The following is a 17,528-nucleotide window of genomic DNA, read 5'->3' on the forward strand; positions in this document are numbered from 1 at the left end:
AAACTAGCCTGATATCTTTTTTCGATGAGATTACAAGTTTGGTTGATAAAGGTAATTGTACTGATGTAACAGACTTCTGAAAGGCCTTTGACTTAGTACAGCATGACATTTGATAAAAAACTATAATATAAAATTAACTTGGTACACAGTAATGGATTAAAAGTTAGCTAACTGATAGATCTCAAAAAGTAATTGTAAGTGGGGAATTATCACTGAATAGGGAGTATTTCTAATTATGTCCCACAGGGACTGATCCTTGGTCTGACACTATTTAACATTTTTATTAATGACTTGGAAGAAAATAAAATCACTGATAAAGTTTGCAGAGGACTGAAAAAATTGGGAGAGTAGTAAATAGTGAATAGAACAGGTCAGTGTCACAAAGCAATTTGGATTGCTTGGTAAACTGGGCGCCAGCAAACAATATGAATTTTAATACCACTAAATGCAAATGTATGTAGCTAGGAACAAAGAATGTAGGTCATAGTTACAGGATGGAGGTCTACCCCGGGAAACAGTGACACTGAAAAAGCTTTGGAGGTCATGGTGAATAATCAGCTGAACATGAGCTCCCGCTGTAGTCAAAAACCTAACGTGGTCCTGGGCTGAATATACAGGGGAATCACAAGTAGGAGTAACAATTTGACTCTGCTGTGACTGCTGCAGGAATCCTGTGTCCCGTTCTGGTGACCAGGGTTCAGTAAGGATGTTGATAAATTAGAGAGCACTCAGAGAAGAGCCAGGAGAATGATTAAGGGACTAGAAAGTATGCCTTCTAGTGGTTGAACTCTTTGAGTCTATCTATTTAGCTTAACAAGAGAAGGGTAAGAGGTGTCGATTTCTATAAAGTATACATGGGGAATAAGTACTGGATAACAGACTTTTCAATCTAGAAGAGAAACGGCTAGAAGTTGAAGCTAGACGAATTCAAACTGGAAATAAGGTTTTTATTTATTTTATATATTTATTTATTTTAAACAGTGGAATATCTCACAATTGGAACAATTTACTGGGGGTTGTGGTGGATTTTCCATTGCTGACCATTTTAAAATGAAAATTGGATAATAAAATTGCGTATTTTTCTAAATCATCTGCTCTAGGAATTCTGTTGGGGAAGGTCTATGGCCTCAAGACTAGATGATCACAATGGGTCCTTTCTGGCTTTGAAATCTATGAAATGAAAATAGACTCCATCTCATTGGATTACAGTTTGTTGGACTTCCTGCTTGCCCTACACTGCACAAGACTGCAGCGATCAGGGTGTAAAAACTGTAACAAGATGTTTAAATGTAAATAAAACATCCCAGGAAACTGAAAAAAAATTGATTAAATGCTTCTGTTAAGTATTTGTACTGTAAGAAGTACACAATCTAAAGTTTTTGCTTTAACTATGTTGTAGTGTCTGAACTGGTAAATGACAGGAGAATACTTTAGCTGCAGTCAGCAAGACTTTTCACTTAGAGTTAGTGTTTAGGAACAAGGAAGTAAAATACATCAGAAAGTAAATAAAACTGCATTCACCATAGTCCTGGGATCCTGGGTGTGGCGCTTCGCCTTCAAGACATTCTCCCCACTTTTCTAACCCTCCTCCCAAGCACGTGAGCCAGGCAGAGAGCTGAACTGAAGCTAAACCCTTGATCAACAGATCATGCAGTACCCTTGCCTCAGTTACACAGTCTTTAGCATACAAATTACTGCATGCCAGTACTAACAGGCCAAACTACGCTGTGGGTCAGTTTGACCAAATACCAAACTCAAACAATCTCTGCTTTTTCAAAGAATTTTGCAAAGGGCTTGCAAAGTTTCTTTTTAATGAAGTTTAAGTGTTTCTTATTTCTCCGCTCCCCAAAACAGACTGGAAAAGGATCAAAAAAGAAAGTTACAAAGGTCTGAGATCCAGTTTTATGGTCTGCTATCTCAATCCATCCTGGAGAGAGAGCGCCCACACCACCACATAATAGCACTGGAAAGCTGGGATTTCCTGTCTTTCTCAACATGAACTGAACATATGTCTCTCTTCTACAACCTGAAGAAGAGCTCTGTGTAAGCTCGAAAGCTTGCCTCTCTCACTAACAGAAGTTCGTCCAGTAAAAAAATACTACCTCACCCACCTTGTCTCTCTAATATCCTGGTACCAACACGGCTATAACGCTGCATACTACTTGTGTCAATGTAATATTTTTTTAAAAAGTTAATAAGTTTTAGTCAACCTCAAATGAAGTGACAGGGAGCAAAGAAAGCTGAGTGACCTGATGAATTATAACTTGTTTTACTCTCCATGGCTTCACTATCAAAAACATGAATTTCCTGCTGTGTAATGATTTCAGAACAGAAGTCCCCAAAGTTTGGGGCATACCCCTCCTAGGGGAGCATGGAGGGGCCGGGCCAGGCCAGCCAGTCCCTCCCCTCCCCCAGCTCTGCTCCTGTCCCACCGCCAACCGCGTCCCCAGCTATGCGCCTGGCCACATCCCCAGACTCGACGCAGCTCCGCTCCCGGCCCCACACCAGCCTCCAGCCTTGGCTGCAGCTCCATTCCCCTAAAAAGTAGAAATGCAAAACAAGATTAAAATCCATTGTTTTAAATTGAGGTTTCCTGGCTGCTGAATTAAAGTAATTCAAATCACTGATCTGATTTGAATCAAGGCAGTTTAAATCAATCTACCTTGTTAATAACTATGTCCCTGCCTTCACTATGAAAAGAAATGGTTACTCACCCTATGCACTAAACTGTGGTTCTTCAAGATGTGCGTCCCTATGGGTGCGCTTGCATCTCCTGAACCTTCGATCTGAGATTTTTCAAAGCTGTATCTGTTCGGCCCATGCAGTCTTGTGCTCTGTGCTGTTATATAACACACAGCACAGGCAAATTGCCCTCAGTTCCTTCCCTACCGTGAAGCTCCATAGCAGAGAACTCCAAAGCAGAGGGGAAGGAAGGCGGGTAGGGGAGCACCCACAAGGACGTAGCGTCCCTGGGTGGTCCACTCTAAGTGACTACTGAGCAGTTCCCCTTAAGGAGGAGGGGGCTTCAGAGCTGAGACCAATATCAAGGAAGTATGGCTGAGCCAAACAGCATCAGAAGCAGAGTCATGAGTTATTGCATAGAGCTTGGCAAACTTTTGTACAGAGGTCCAAGTCGCAGTTCTACATATATTTCAATGATGAGACTATTTTTGAGAGAGGCTGTAGAGGTGGAAATAGACCTCTTTGAATGAGTTGGTATGTCAGTGGGTGCTTGGAATTTATAAGATTGCATCAATTATTGAAACCAATTGGATAGCCACTTGGGAAGTTTTTGTTTAGAGACTGCAGACCCTTTTGATCTGTCTGAGATTGAGACAAAATTTGGTAATCTTTCTGAAAGGTTTAGTCCTGTCAAGAGAGGCGGCCAGGGCTCTCCTGACATCAAATGTGTGTAACAGCACCTCTTCTTTGCCTAGGTAAGGTTTAGGGTGGAAGATCAGAAGTTGAACTGTCCGTAGAGACTGACTCCCAGGTCTGCTAGAAGTAGTAAAGGTGGTCATTGAAGGAAGGCACTCAAGTGAATCAATGCAGCTAGTAAGAATAGGGATGGTACCTCAGGACCTCAATAACCCTGTCAAAATTGGTGCTTGGAGTTAGAAGGCGGGAGGTCAAAGATCAAGAAGTGAGTTGTTTTCTTCTCTGGAACCTCTGCCTCTTGAGTTAAGATCGTACAATCTATGAGAGCTCAAGTATTGGGTGTGCAGACGTCTGGTGCGTCTCTGTGAGCAGGTGCATAGACCCCAAGAAAATGCAAAATAGCCCTGGAGTCCTTTAACATGTACAGAGATTCATCCATGTTGTCTGCGAACAGTTTAGTACCATCAAAAAGGAGGTCTTCAGCCCTCTTTTGGGCCCCCTTTGGAAACTGTAAGAGCTGAAGCCAGGGTGCCCTCCTTATAACTACCAGTACAGAAACTGAACAGGCAGCAGCATCCGCCGAGTCGAGGGAGGCCTGCAGTTGGCCTTCTGCAAGAATTGCCTGGAGTTGCGCTCTATGTTCTGCTAGTAGATGCTCAATACGTGAGTTCAGTTGGTATAATATGTATGATTCTATTTCACCATTAAAGCCTGCTAACTGGTGATTCAGAATGGTAAGTAGCTGAAAAATCCAGTTTTCTACCAAACAGGTCAAGGTGCTTGTGATCCTTGTTGTAGGGCATGGATTTAGCATGGTGCTGCTTCCCATGTTTGTTAACTGCATTGACCGAAGAGTTAGGAGAGGGATGAAGAATAAAAATTGCGTCCTTAGATGGACCATAATATTTCTTATCCGCTCTCTTGCACGTAGGCGGAATTGTGGTTTTCTAGAGGAAGAAGATGAAGGCTGCCCATCTCTGTGATGGGTGGTGCTCGAAGCCCTAAGGAATTGCTGGCGATAGGTCACTCAAGGGTCCCAGTCTGGCCAAAGAGGTGGCACATATGGCAGAGGGTGGAGGCATCCATAGGTGTTGATACCAGCGAGATGGTGGTTATGGTCCTCTCTCACAAGTAATACCAATCTCCTCCCAAACATTTGGAAAAGAACTTCTGTAGGAATGGAGAGGAGAGCCTTGCACAGATATTTGGGATACTGAGGCAAGATCATCATCATCAGAATCCTCCTCTTCCAAATTAATCTGTAGCTGTGAAGCACTGGAAGAAATGTGAAGTGAAACCATCAGTACCAGGCAAGCATCCAGAGATCTGGAAATCCTGATGCCAACAGTATATCACAGCCAAGCAATGGTGAGTGAGGTGTCTTGAACACAGCAAGGTCTTAAGGTCAGAAGAAGAAGAAAACTGGGTGCAATACTCCAGACATAGCCTTACCAGTGCCGAATAGAAGGGAATAATCACTTCCTTCAATCTGCTGACAATGCTCCTACTAACGCACCCCAATATGCTGTTAGCCTTCCGGGCAACAAGGGCACACTGTTGACTCGTATCCAGCTTCTCATCCACTGTAATCACCACATCCTTTTAGGCTGAACTGCTGCTTAACCAGTCAGTCCCCGGTCTGTAGCAGTGTATGGGATTCTTCTGTCCTAAGTGAAGGACTCTGCACTTGTCCTTGTTCAACCACAGCAGATTTCTTTTGGCCCAATCCTCCAGTTTGTCTAGGTCCTAACCCTACCCCCCCAGCATATCTACCTCCCCCCCCAGCTTAGTGTCATCCGCGAACTTGCTGAGGGTGCAATCCATACCATGATCCAGATTAATGAAGATGTTGAACAAAACCAGCCCCAGGACGGATCCCTGGGGCACTCCACTTGATACCAGCTGCCAACTAGACACTGAGCCGTTGATCACTACCCATTGAGCCAAATGATCTAGCCAGCTTTCTATCCACCTTATAGTCCATTCATTCAATCCATACTTCTTTAGCAAAGCTTTTGATATGGTCTCCCCCAGTATTCTTGCCAGCAAATTAAAGTCAAGATATCTCACATCCACTGCTTTTCCCCTATCCACAGAGCCAGTTCTCATCATAGAAGGAAATCAGGTTGGTCAGGCATGACTTGCCCTTGGTAAATCCATGTTGACTGTTCCTGCTCACCTTCCTCTCCTCCAAGCGCTTCAGAATGGATTCCTTGAGGACCTGCTCCATGATTTTTCCAGGGACTGAGGAGAGGCTGACTTGCCTGTAGTTCCCAGGATCCTCTTCCTTCCCTTTTTTAAAGATGGGCACTACATTAGCCTTTTTCCAGTCATCCAGGTACTCCTCCGATCGCCATGAGATTTTAAAGATAACGGCCATGGCCTGTGCCAAAAAGTGATAGTGGCTGAGGAAGCTGACTGACAGTACCACGAATCTTGACTGCTCTGAAGAGAGTCCAGACTGAGCCCCAGCGTGCTTCTTTGATACCAGGTGAGAAGCGGTAGCACTCCTCTTGATGTCTTACTCTGTTGACAGTACCAATGACCTCTCTGAGCCCTGGACTTTACAATCTTTAGGTTTGGCTGTGTTCTCAGTACCTGAGGAGCCAGCAGCCTTGTACGTACCAGATTGGAGAGCAGTGGGTGTTGAAGTAGCTGCAGCCTTTAGAGACTAACTTCTTTGAGGTAGATTCTCTGCCTGAAGAACTTGAGACACAGTCTTTGGGAGTCTTCTAAGAGGGACCCAAGACACCTCTCATATGACCTCCAAAAGTGCAGTTTGGAGACCGTGAACTTACTCAAAAACCAGCATATGGGGGCCTCAGGCCAGGGTCAAAGACCAGGTGCAGAGAGCTCTCCATCATGAGCATGAGACCTTTAATCTCCCTATCTTTTCCTGACTCTAGATTTTAAATGCCAAACAGAAGCTGCACTACTGGGAAATATGAAATTCTCCAAGGCAACAGATGCACTGGGAGTATCTGGCACTGACCCGGATTACCTTCCAGCATGACAGGCAATTTTGAAACTGGAAAAACCAGGCATGCTCTCCCAGTCAAGTAAAAACTCCCAGAAGGGGAGAAACTGTCTAAAAGGGCAAGTGCTCTCTCACTCTCTCCCCGCAAAGAAAGTACTTCAAAAAGGTTTTTTTTGTTTTGTTTTGTTTTTAAACTACTAAAAGAACTGAAGGAACACAGCTGAGGTAAAACTCAGTGTGGACAACTGCTAAAGCTCAATCTCAGGCCAAGGTGGTTGAGAGGGAACAGAGGGTAGTTCAGCCACACAGTGATATATAACAACAGCATGGAGCATGAGACTGAGTAACACACATGCGTGGGCCAAACCGACACTGCTATTAGAAATCGCCAATCAAAGGCACCGGGGACACATGCGCACCTCAAGTGGAGCACCCACAGGGACACTACATGAAGATAGGTATGCTCTTACTGAGTGTCAGAAGGTCAAGGTGAAGACAATGGGGGTGCCTAGGGTTTACCTCAGCCTCCTAACTAATGAAGATTAACTGCTTTGCCTTCACCAAAGACAATGCTAGTAGCCAATCCTACAGTAAACTTAAGGTTTATTAACTAGGACAGAGAAATGAGACTTATTTACAGGATAAAGCAGGTAACATGCCAGGGATGGGCAAACTGCAGCTCGTGAGCTGCATGCGGCTCTTTTACCATTAAAGTGCAGCTCTGCGTTCATTCTTTGCCTACCTGACTGAGGGAGGAGCTCGGGGCTTCTGCCCTGAAGCAGGATGATGGGGCTAGGGGCTTCTGCCAAAGACAACTGGTGCCTGGTGTGTGGGCGGCGGGGGGGTGGGGGGGGTAAGGCACAATTTTAAAGGTTTGCCTCCCCCCCCACTCAACAGTTTGAGTCACACCCTCTCCTTCCCCTCAGTGGCCCCTCACTGCAGCTCCCAGATGTTAGCTCCACACGGAGAGGCAGCGGCAAACAGCTGGAACCTACGGAGAGGTAACAGCTAAAGCAGCTGCTCTCCCTGCAGCTCCCAGCTGTTTACCACTGCCTCTCCCTACAGTCGCAGCTCCCAGCTTGCTGGCTCCAGCAGCTGCTGTGCAGGGACGGGGCCCAGAGGCACCACGTGACTGAGCGAGGCCAGCAAACCCTGGCAAACATCTGGAGGGCACGTGACCCCATGTGCCCCCCAACGCATCGCCTCTGGCTTCTGCCCAGTGGGGACGGGGGTCTCAGGGCTTCAACCCCACAGGGCACACCTGCCCCAAGCCCCAAGCCAGGCATGCCCTGTTGTCGAACTTCTGAAGATCGTCCTATGTGGCTCAGAGGGTCAGTAAGTTTGGCCACCCCTGATATATACACAGATGAGTTACAGTCTATGACTCCAAAGAGTGGCAGAGTTGTAGTAATAGGTCAGCCCTAAAAGACATTCAGAGTTAACCCAGGTTGACCCTGGGGAATCTCTGCTTCGGTTTCCTAGCTCCAGCCCTATGAGAGTCCAAACAACAAAAGAGATGAAAAATGTTCATGTCGGCTATCTTTATTTCCTTCTTCCAGAATTCAAGCTAATGGGATGTGCTTTCTTGCATGTAGCTCCTTCATGGGTGTGAGAGGGCCATTAATCAAGTCTTTTATCGTGATGTTCCACAATGTCCATTTCGTTTTGATAGTCCACGATGGGCGGTGGACCAGTCCTCCTGATTGGGTTCACAGGTTCAGAACAAGCATTTTTACAGTTATAAAGCAAAACTTACATACCACTTAATAGCAACTGATACAGACATTACAAGTGATATTAATGCATGCAGCAACTTACAAGTATTCCGTAGAGTTTATACACGAAAACATTCTTACAAGTCCAATACCAATCTTGAACAATATTAACATACAGGTGAGCTGGTCTAGTTTCCAGCTATGAATTTATCAGTGCTCAGCTGACACCTACAGCCTTGGCAAGAGCTGGCACTTGGTCCACCAGCATCATGGCAGGATGGACCACAAACAAAATCCCATACAGGTAATCGCTAATCCCCTCCCAAGTATAAATGTTACTCTCTGATCATCCTTGCAGTTCTATGGCAAATTAAACCAAGATGATCAACATATTTTTGTCCATAAGTCTCAAAGAAAAAAACCCCACAAATACCCATAAAAAAGGGCAAACGGTGAGGGGGAAGGAGATTCCAGCAAGACAGAACACAGAATTAGAAAGTATGTATGTAATTTTTACCTTCCTTTAAGATGCTCTCAGCTGTGAGACGCCTGCACAGATGGAAGGAAGCCATCACAAAAAATGAAGACAAATAAAATGAACAAAAGGGGACAAGTCGTGTTTTTTCTAATTGAGTACAGGGAAAGATGTGAGAGAACACTAAGGCAGCTATAAAAACCCAATAATCACCATTGAGGCAGCAATGTACAACTGGCCAGCTGAAAATAAGGAACATTCCAAAAATAACACTTTTCATACAAGAGACCAACTCTCCCTACTATTAGTAATTATTTTAGTAAGGCTATTAATAGAGTCTAAATGACATTCTCAAGCAAACTAAAGAAATACAGTGTAGATGAAATTACTATGGGGGGGCACAGCTGGTAAGAGTAGTTATCAATGGTTTGCTGTCAAATTGGAAGGATGCATCTGGTAGGGTCCTGCGGGGATCAGTCCTGAGCCCAGTACTATTCAACAATCTAATTAATGGACTTGAATAATGGAGGGAGAGTATGCTTATAAAATCTGCAAATGACACCAAGCTGGGAGGCACTGCAAGCACTTTGGAGGACAAATTAAAATTCAAAACAACCTTGACAAAATTGGAGAACTGGTCTGAATTCAACAAGATGAAATTCAATAAAGACAAGTGCAAAGTACTTCACTTAGGAAGGAAAATATCAAATGCACCGCTAGAAAATGAGGGAAAACTGGTTAGACAGTAGTGCTGTTGAAAAGGATCTGGGGCTTATAGTGGATCACAAACCATGATGAGTCAACAGTGGGATATAGTTGCAAAAAAAGGACAATATTCTGGGAGTGTATTAATAGAAGAATTGTACATAAGATAGGAAGTAATTCTTCTGCTCACAAAAGCTTATGCTCTAATAAACTGGTTAGTCTTTAAGGTGCCACAAGTACTCCTTTTCTTTTTGCGAATACAGACTAACACGGCTGTTACTCTGAAATCTGCTCTAATTGGCACTGGTCAGGCCTCCGATGGATTACTGTGTCCAATTCTGGGAAAGATGTTGGCCAATTAGAGAGTCCAGAGGAGATCAACAAACATGATACAAGGTTTAGAAAACTTGCGTTCTGAAGAAAGATTACAAGAACTGGGCATGTTTCATCTTGAAAAACAAAGACTCGGGGGGACATGTTAACGGTCTTCAAATATGCCGAGGGCTGCTATAAAGAGGATGGAGATCAATTGTTCTCTATGTTCATTAAAGATAGGCCAAGAAGAAATGAGCTTAATCTGCAGCAAGGGAGATTTAGGTTAGATATTAGGAAAAACTTTCTAACTAAAGAGCAGTTGAGATCTGGAATAGGCTTCCAATGGAGGTTGTGGAATCCCCCATCACTGGAGGTTTTCAAAAAGATTAGACCAGCAGGCCCCCGACTTATCCCTGTCCACAGCCCCCAACCTCTGAGGAGCTGGGCCAGGAGCAAGGCTGTGGATCCGGGGGGGAGGGAGGAGGAGAAGAAAGGGATGCAGCCAGGGGTAAGAGGGACGTGACTGGGGCTGCAGCTGAGGATGGGGCCGAGAGCGGGGCTATGGCCAGGGGCAAGGGCGGAGCCACAGCCAGGCTGCATTGGGGCTGGCAGCCGGGCCCATAGCCAGGTGCGGCTCCACTCCAGGCCTCACCCCAAGCCTGACATCAGGTCAGGAACTGAGCCATACGGCCAGCAGCCAAGGCTGGTGCAGGGCTGGCAAGGGGCAGGAGCAGAGCTGCCAGGCCATGGTGGGGGCTGGCAGCCGGACCCCTGGCTCGGAGTGGAGCTGCACCGAGGCGAAACACAGGAGCTAGGGATGTAGCTGGGGGCGGGACCAGAGCAGAGCTGGTCGGCACCTCCCCCCCACCATAGGGGCTGACCCATACCCCGTTCCCCCTGGACGTTCCTACACTCCACAGTTTGGGGACCTCTGGATTAGACAAACACCTGTGAGCATGGTCTACATCAGTGGTTTTCAAACTTTTTTTCTGGGGACCCAGTTGAAGAAAATTGTTTATGCCCATGATCCAGTGGAGCTGGGGATGAGGGGTTTGGGAAAGGCTCAGGGCTGGGGCAGAGGGTTGGGATGCGGGGGGTGAGGGCTGCAGGGTGGGGCTGGGAATGAGGGATTCAGGGTGTGGGAGGGGGCTCTGGGCTGGGGCAGGGAGACTGACTTACCTCCAACAGCTCCCGGTCAGCGGCACAGCTAGGGTGCAGAGGCAGGCTTCCCGCCTCTCCTGGCACTGCAAACCGCGCTGCCCCAGAAGCAGCCAGCAGCAGGTCCAGCTCGTAGGCGGAGGTGCGCAAGTGGCTCTGCGCAGCTCTTGCCCTCAGGCACCGCCCCCACCCCCAGCTCCCATTGGCCAAGTGCAGAGCCGGAGCTTGGGATGGGGGCAGTGCATGGAGCCCCATGGCCCCCCTGCCTAGAAGCCGGACCCGCTGCTTCCAGGGCACAGTGCGGTGTCGGAGCTGGTAGGCCCTAGCCTGCCTGAGCTGGGCAGCACCACCAACGGGTCTTTTAACATCCCGGTCGGCGGTGCTGACCAGAGTGACCAAGTGCCTTACGTGCCATAAGACCCAAACTTTGAAAAATGCTGGTCTAGGTTTACTGGGTCCTGCCTCAGCACAGGGGGCTGGATTTAAGGACTTTGAGGTTCTTTACAGCCCTATGTGTCACGGGATCTCCAGGATGCAGCCTGGGACTGTGGGACCACTGTGCCCCCTTAACCCTCCAGCCTGGGCTGCTTCCCACAATGCTTTGCTAGTGACAAGCAGCAAACCCCTCCAGGCACTGTTATCACTCAGCACAACCGTATGTGGAGCCCCACACCCAGCTAGATTGCATGAATGCTCCCAGAGCCACTCCTGGATCAGAGAGAAAGGCACCTGCCAAATCCCCAAGAGCTCCCAGCCTTGTACCTTGGGAATATACCATTTTGCACTGCTCAAGACAAGCAGTGCAAGTTTATTAATTGGTTCACTACTTCAGCAATGGAAAGTGAATATACACCAGCCTTTGTAAACCTAAGCAGATTTACCAAACACTTTAAGCACACTAACTGGTAAATATAAACAGTAAAATAAGTTTATTGACTACAAAAGATAGATTAAGTGATAAGCAAAAAGTCAGAGTTAGTTACCAAAAAAAAAAATATTAGCATACAATCGAAACCCTCAACCCTATTAAACTGGGCAACATCGAGATTAAGCATTTTTTTTCACCCCACTGGATATTGCAGTTCATAGTACATAGGTTTCACCCTTGAAACCTGGGCCAGTCTCCTCTGTTGGAGTCTTCAGTCTTCTGAGTGTCCTTGTTGCTTGCAGCATAGGTGGGGGAGGGAGAAAAGGCCAAGCATGGGGCTACTGTTTTCTGTTTTATACCCTCAGTCCATGTGCTTGGGGAGCACAAGTCCAGGCATGTCTGGGGGGCATTGCTGAGTCACCAGGCAAGGTTGAGCAATTCCCGTGGTGTGGCCTCATGCAGGTGTGAAGGGTTCATATAGTGTTCATGCACCTGGAAACAGTCAGGGCACACCCTGACTGTTGTGTAGGAGTGATGCACACATTGCTCTGCTCTGTCCAAGGACATGGCCCATGGGAACATGGACCATTGGGAAGTCAAAATTAGGACATCAACCGTGGGAAGCTTCCTTGGCCTAGGCTCAAGGCCTGAGAATAAAGACTGTAGTAGATAGAGGCTGGTAAATAAGAATATTAATCAAAGTCATATTATTTCCTTTGTTGATGCCTTTTGCGGTCGGAGTATGTAATGCGCAGGGGGGAGAGAAATAAAAGAGCTGGAAAAGCTGACAGGGGAGATCCCGTCAGCAGACCAGCCTGCTTGTTTGCCTAAAGCAGTGTCCTGTCTTGTATTGAACCGCCACACAGGTGAGTCATTGCCTTGTAGCTCCCTTGCTGGACAACGGCTGTTGATACCTGTCTGGGGGTTGGTTATCCCCTGGCTATTTTCTTTGGGGAGCTAGTATCTAGGTGCTTTCCAAACCGACAGCATATTTTAGTGACAATCATACAACACAATTCTCATAACTTCATATTCATTAATGATATACATACTTAGATGGAACAGTGGGTTTCAGCAGACCATAACCTTTCCCATGATATCTTACAAGCGGTGTTCTCTCTAAGCTGTGCGGTCAGGCTGCCGCCCAGGAGTGATTCAAGTGATTCAACACTTGATAAGCAGCAGCATGCGTTCAGGTGCGCCCCCTCCCCCACCTTGCAGCCATGTTGCTCCTACAGGTGCTCCCGGAACCCTCCTGTTGGCTGTGCGGGGCGGGGCAGGGGCCAGGAATGCTGATGTTAGGGTGTCCCCCTGCCCCTGTACTTGGGGGGGTGGGGGGGAAGGGATAGCTCAGTGGTTTGAGCACTGGCCTGCTAAACCCAGGGTTGTGAGTTCAATCCTTGAGGGAGTCATTTAGGGATCTGGGGCAAAAATTGGGATTGGTCCTGCTTTGAGCAGGGGGTTGGACTAGATGACCTCCGGAGGTCCCTTCCAACCCTGATATTCTGTACCTCATCTCCACAGAGCAGGGGAGAAGGGACAGGGCTCAGGACTTGGAGCAGGAGAGAGCTGCTGCGGTCTGAGGTCTGAAAGAGCCTTCCAGGAGGTGAGTGAGTACCTTAAAGAGACAGCGCATGGCCTCTCAGAGACTTCCCCAGCAGCCAGCTCACACAATCACTCTCTCCTCACACATACACTGTCTCTCCCCATCTTTCCCCTACCTATGTACCCCATCCCTGCAGACTGGGGGCTCAGGAGAAGAAGAGTTTTCAGTGAGTGCCTTAAAGAGACAGCACACAGCATCTCTCAAGTTTCCACAGCAGCCAGCACACACACACACACTTTCACACTCATCTCCCAATACACACTTGTATTATTATTGTTGTTACTTCTTGGCACTTCCTGCAATGCACATATATTCTCTGTAATTTTATTCTTTCAAAGTGTGCTATTTTAGTGTTTTGACTGGTTGATGCATTTCATAATTTTTATTTCTCTTAAATGTAATTCTTTGTGTAGTGAGTTCTAAAATGCCTAACCTGTCCTGGCTAGAGTAATTATCCCTATGGTAACTTTTTAAAAATATTTATTATATCTAGGTTTGTACTGGTGGCAAACATCTGCACATACCAAAATGTATTCCACACATGGATGGAAAAAATTAGAGGGAACATTTTTACAAGGCAGGCGTTGTATGCCATATCACAATTATATACAAATGATGACCACGGGGGTCACAGGGCGCCCCCCTGAGGTGTAGAGTGTCCTACTACATTTCTAGGATTCTGTGAATTCCAGAGTATGGAGAGCCCAGAACAGCATTGCCTCTTGGCAGTAGAATCCAAACAATAATGCTTCGCAAGTAAGAGGAGGTGCCCATAAGGCTGCTCTGCTGATGTCTATGGTGGAAACATCCCTGAGGAACAGAGAGGTGGCCTCATCAGTCTCTCTTCCAACTGAAGCACAGTCTGATTTTAGGGAAATGCCCAATTTAAGCAGGCAGAGCATGGATGAAGCCACCACTGATTCAAGGGAAGATCCATGTAGCTCTGCTCCCCGCTGGTGACCTGAAGATTTTTTTCTCCTAGGATGAAGAAAACGGTAAAAACCCTTATCCCCTTCAGTAGTCAAGGGAAAGAGTGGTAGAGCTGTATATTCTGCTGTACCCTCAACCTAAAGGTTATAGCAACTCATTCTAATTTCTGCAGCAAACTAGAAGTTATGACAGCTTGAAATTACTTGTAACAGAAGGCTTTTACTGAACTGTAATATGAACTGCTCATTTTAACACTTGTTATAACATCAAATGCTAAAACAAATATTCAAAATGTACTTCACTAAAAAACCCTCTGCACTGAAATGTCCTTCCATGCCACAAAATTTCTGTTGCAGCATTCAGGACTAGGATGCAACACAGTATGTAAACCCTTTATTATAAGTTCATTGACAAGTACTAGGCTGCTGGCTTTTTCATTTTTTAATTCATATAAGGAAAAGCCCCTTAAAATTTTGTTTAGGACAATCTCTTAAGAACTATATCAGTTTTACAGCTATAAAAAACGTGATCTCCTAAGTTATGATTTTTTTTTGTTCTGGACATTATCAGCAGCCTGAAAACCATATGACAATATGATGAACAAACCATCCAGGAAACAGAAAGGCTCCAACATTTCCACGAAGGAATAAACCTCTCTATTTTGGAGAGGTCATTTCCCAAGCAGGTAAGTTTATCTAGTGGATAGTCTTTGAAAAAAGATAAAGCACCTAAGATAAGTAGCAAAAGATTGAATGCACAATCTGAAGAAAAATCCCCTTAGAAACTAAATTTGGTAATTTGGGTAACAGGAGCCAACTCCCTTTGAAGTTCCCCCACGCATATTAGGAGGAATTTTTTAGGAGCTCAGACAATGGACAGAGATAGCCTCTCATAAGACCTACAGCTCCCAGTCTAACCTTTAGAACTGAAGAAGAGCATACACTCTTCACAGAAGGGACTGTCTTACTGTGTGTTTATACAATGCCTAGCATAGGAGACTGATCTGTGCACCATACCATATGTAGCACAATAATAAAAGGTCACAGCCTATATTAGGAATGCTTTTTGTAGCCTGTGTCTACATGTTTCAATGCTTTTCTATGCATCTATTTCTTAGAACAGATCTTTTTTAAATGGCATTGTAATTTGTATATGACTTAATATCAGGGAACAAGTGGTGGCTCATTGATCATGCCAGTTCTAACTTCAGAAAAGCCACACAAACAAATTGAATTAACTCCAGACAAGGCACTCAGGTCACAGCAAACCCTCAGGTCCTGTAGATTGTTGCAGAAATGCTACAGACAGCAAGGGTTTTTCTGGATGGGTGAGGGGGGTCATGCTAGCAGAATGGGAGTCCTGACCTTTGGGATGCAAGTACATTTTATCTGGAAGACAGAATAAATTTTGATTCACCCAATACAGACAGCATCTCTACAAGCTCACATTGCAAATGCAGTGAGGGAGGAGACACCCAGGACAAAGCAAAGTTCATACTACTCAGATATTAACACTGCCACTTCTGCAATCGTCACCACGCTCTTCCACACTATGAAACCAAGACGAGTCAGCATTTCAAGCAGCACATTTAATCTTCAAATCAAAAATACACATTGTAAAGTGGGAACTACATTATTTCTATGAATATTGTATGAGTGTCCAGTTGATTCTCAGTGGTGACTGCCACATGGAACACACTAAGTGTTAGCTGAGTCACAGGGGGCTCTGTCAGATTGCAGCAATGCACACTGTGTGTTGTTAACCCCAATCACAAATCCCGGACGTAATACAGGTATGCAGTGTTGTGGTATAACATGTTGGTCCCAGGATATTAGAAACACAAGGTGGGTGAGGTAATATCTTTTACTGGACAAATTCTGTTGGCGAGAGACACTTTTGAGCTTATACAGAGCTCTTCTGAAGCTCAAAAGCTTGTCTCTCACCCAAAAGAAGTTGGTCCAATAAAAGATATTACCTCACCAACCTTGTCTACATAATACAGATGTCAGTCCCTTAAAAGTTGTGCATTAGAAGAGACAAGGAGACAGAGGGTCTGCAGGAAAGCAGGCTGCAACTCAGTCCCCAGGAGAATGGGGTACCAAGGATGAATTGGGCCTCCCAACCTGGATGAGGCAAATGCTATGGTTAGCATTCCAAAGACAATGCCTGTTTAGGTTTTTGTTATTTTTAACCCTTTGCTCTCTGGTGTTCCTATGGATAAATAAACCATTCTCTGGTTTTCATACTGGCCACCAGTTCCTGGAAAGAAGTTTATAGCATTTCCAAACCCAGTCAAGGCTCATGAGGTAATACAGCTGGTGGGCAGCAGGTGATGTATCCTGGTGTTTCAGTCGACAGTGAGGTGAACTGCAGTATTTCACTCTGAGAGAAGTGCAGATGTAGGCGTGTCACTTGGAAAGTGCACGCATGGAGAGAGAAAGGCCAAAGACAGTTCACTCCTCAAACCGTAACACATATGTGCCTTTAAAGAATTGTGCCACTTGACTTCAGTAACCTTGAGCCACCTTTCTGAAGTTCATCTCTGCAAGTCTCCTTAAAGGGTCAGCTTTCTTTAGAATGCCTTCAAATTTACAAACACATGCATATTTAACTTTACAGGACGGCCAGTACAACCCAACGGAAGCATCTCCAAAACTGGACATGTGACGTGTCCTTTCCCTGCGGCTACGCTGAAGTCAACACATTGAACACTGTGAAATGGATTTAAAAATCCTTTCTAGTTTGGTTTGTATGACAGTTACTCAGCTTGCATGAGCCATAACTGCCAAGAACACTAACCTACTGCAGTTTCCCAGCAGCCACAACACCCACAGACAAAGATTTTGGAAAACGTGCAAGAAACCATGGAGAGCGGGGAGGGGGCATGGAGAAGCTGAATGGCTCTTTCCTTGCTCTCAAGTGATGACAGATTACGTGAGACATTGCAGATGCAGTTCAGCAGAACTTTGCTTTTGAACAATAATTGTGTAATCCAGAAGTAGTAATGTTTACTCCCGTCTTTAGGCCAGTTCAGATTTCCCCAGACAGGAAGCAGAAGTGGGAAAACCAAAGAAAGCACTCTGTTAAAGCAACGGTTAAACATTTAGTTATAGTAAAAAATAAAATTAAAACACCACATCAAGAATCAAGGCATCTTATTTATTCAGTTCGATCCACACGCGTTAGCAACAGAAATAAGGCACTTCACTCCTTTTTACTATCAGTAGCCCAAAAGAACTAGCACAGCTACCAGGGAGCAGGATAGAATCTAGGGTGACTAATGCATTAGTAAGACCCCACTGAAGACGACAGCTATGAAAAGGGAAGAATTTGGACCCAATTTTTATTAGTGATTATGCATTAAATTACAAAGAACACAGGCATATTTAAATCCCAGATTA

General features: G+C 45.5%; 1 protein-coding gene across 15 annotated transcripts in view; it reads right to left on the minus strand.

Annotated features, from left to right (window-relative positions):
• The window catches only part of ASXL2 (ASXL transcriptional regulator 2), a 247,324-nt gene that overhangs the window by 208,684 nt on the left and 21,112 nt on the right, over window positions 1-17,528 (minus strand). The window lies entirely within an intron of this gene.

This window comes from Lepidochelys kempii, chromosome 3 (assembly GCF_965140285.1).
Source record: "Lepidochelys kempii isolate rLepKem1 chromosome 3, rLepKem1.hap1, whole genome shotgun sequence".
Taxonomy (NCBI): domain Eukaryota; kingdom Metazoa; phylum Chordata; order Testudines; family Cheloniidae; genus Lepidochelys; species Lepidochelys kempii.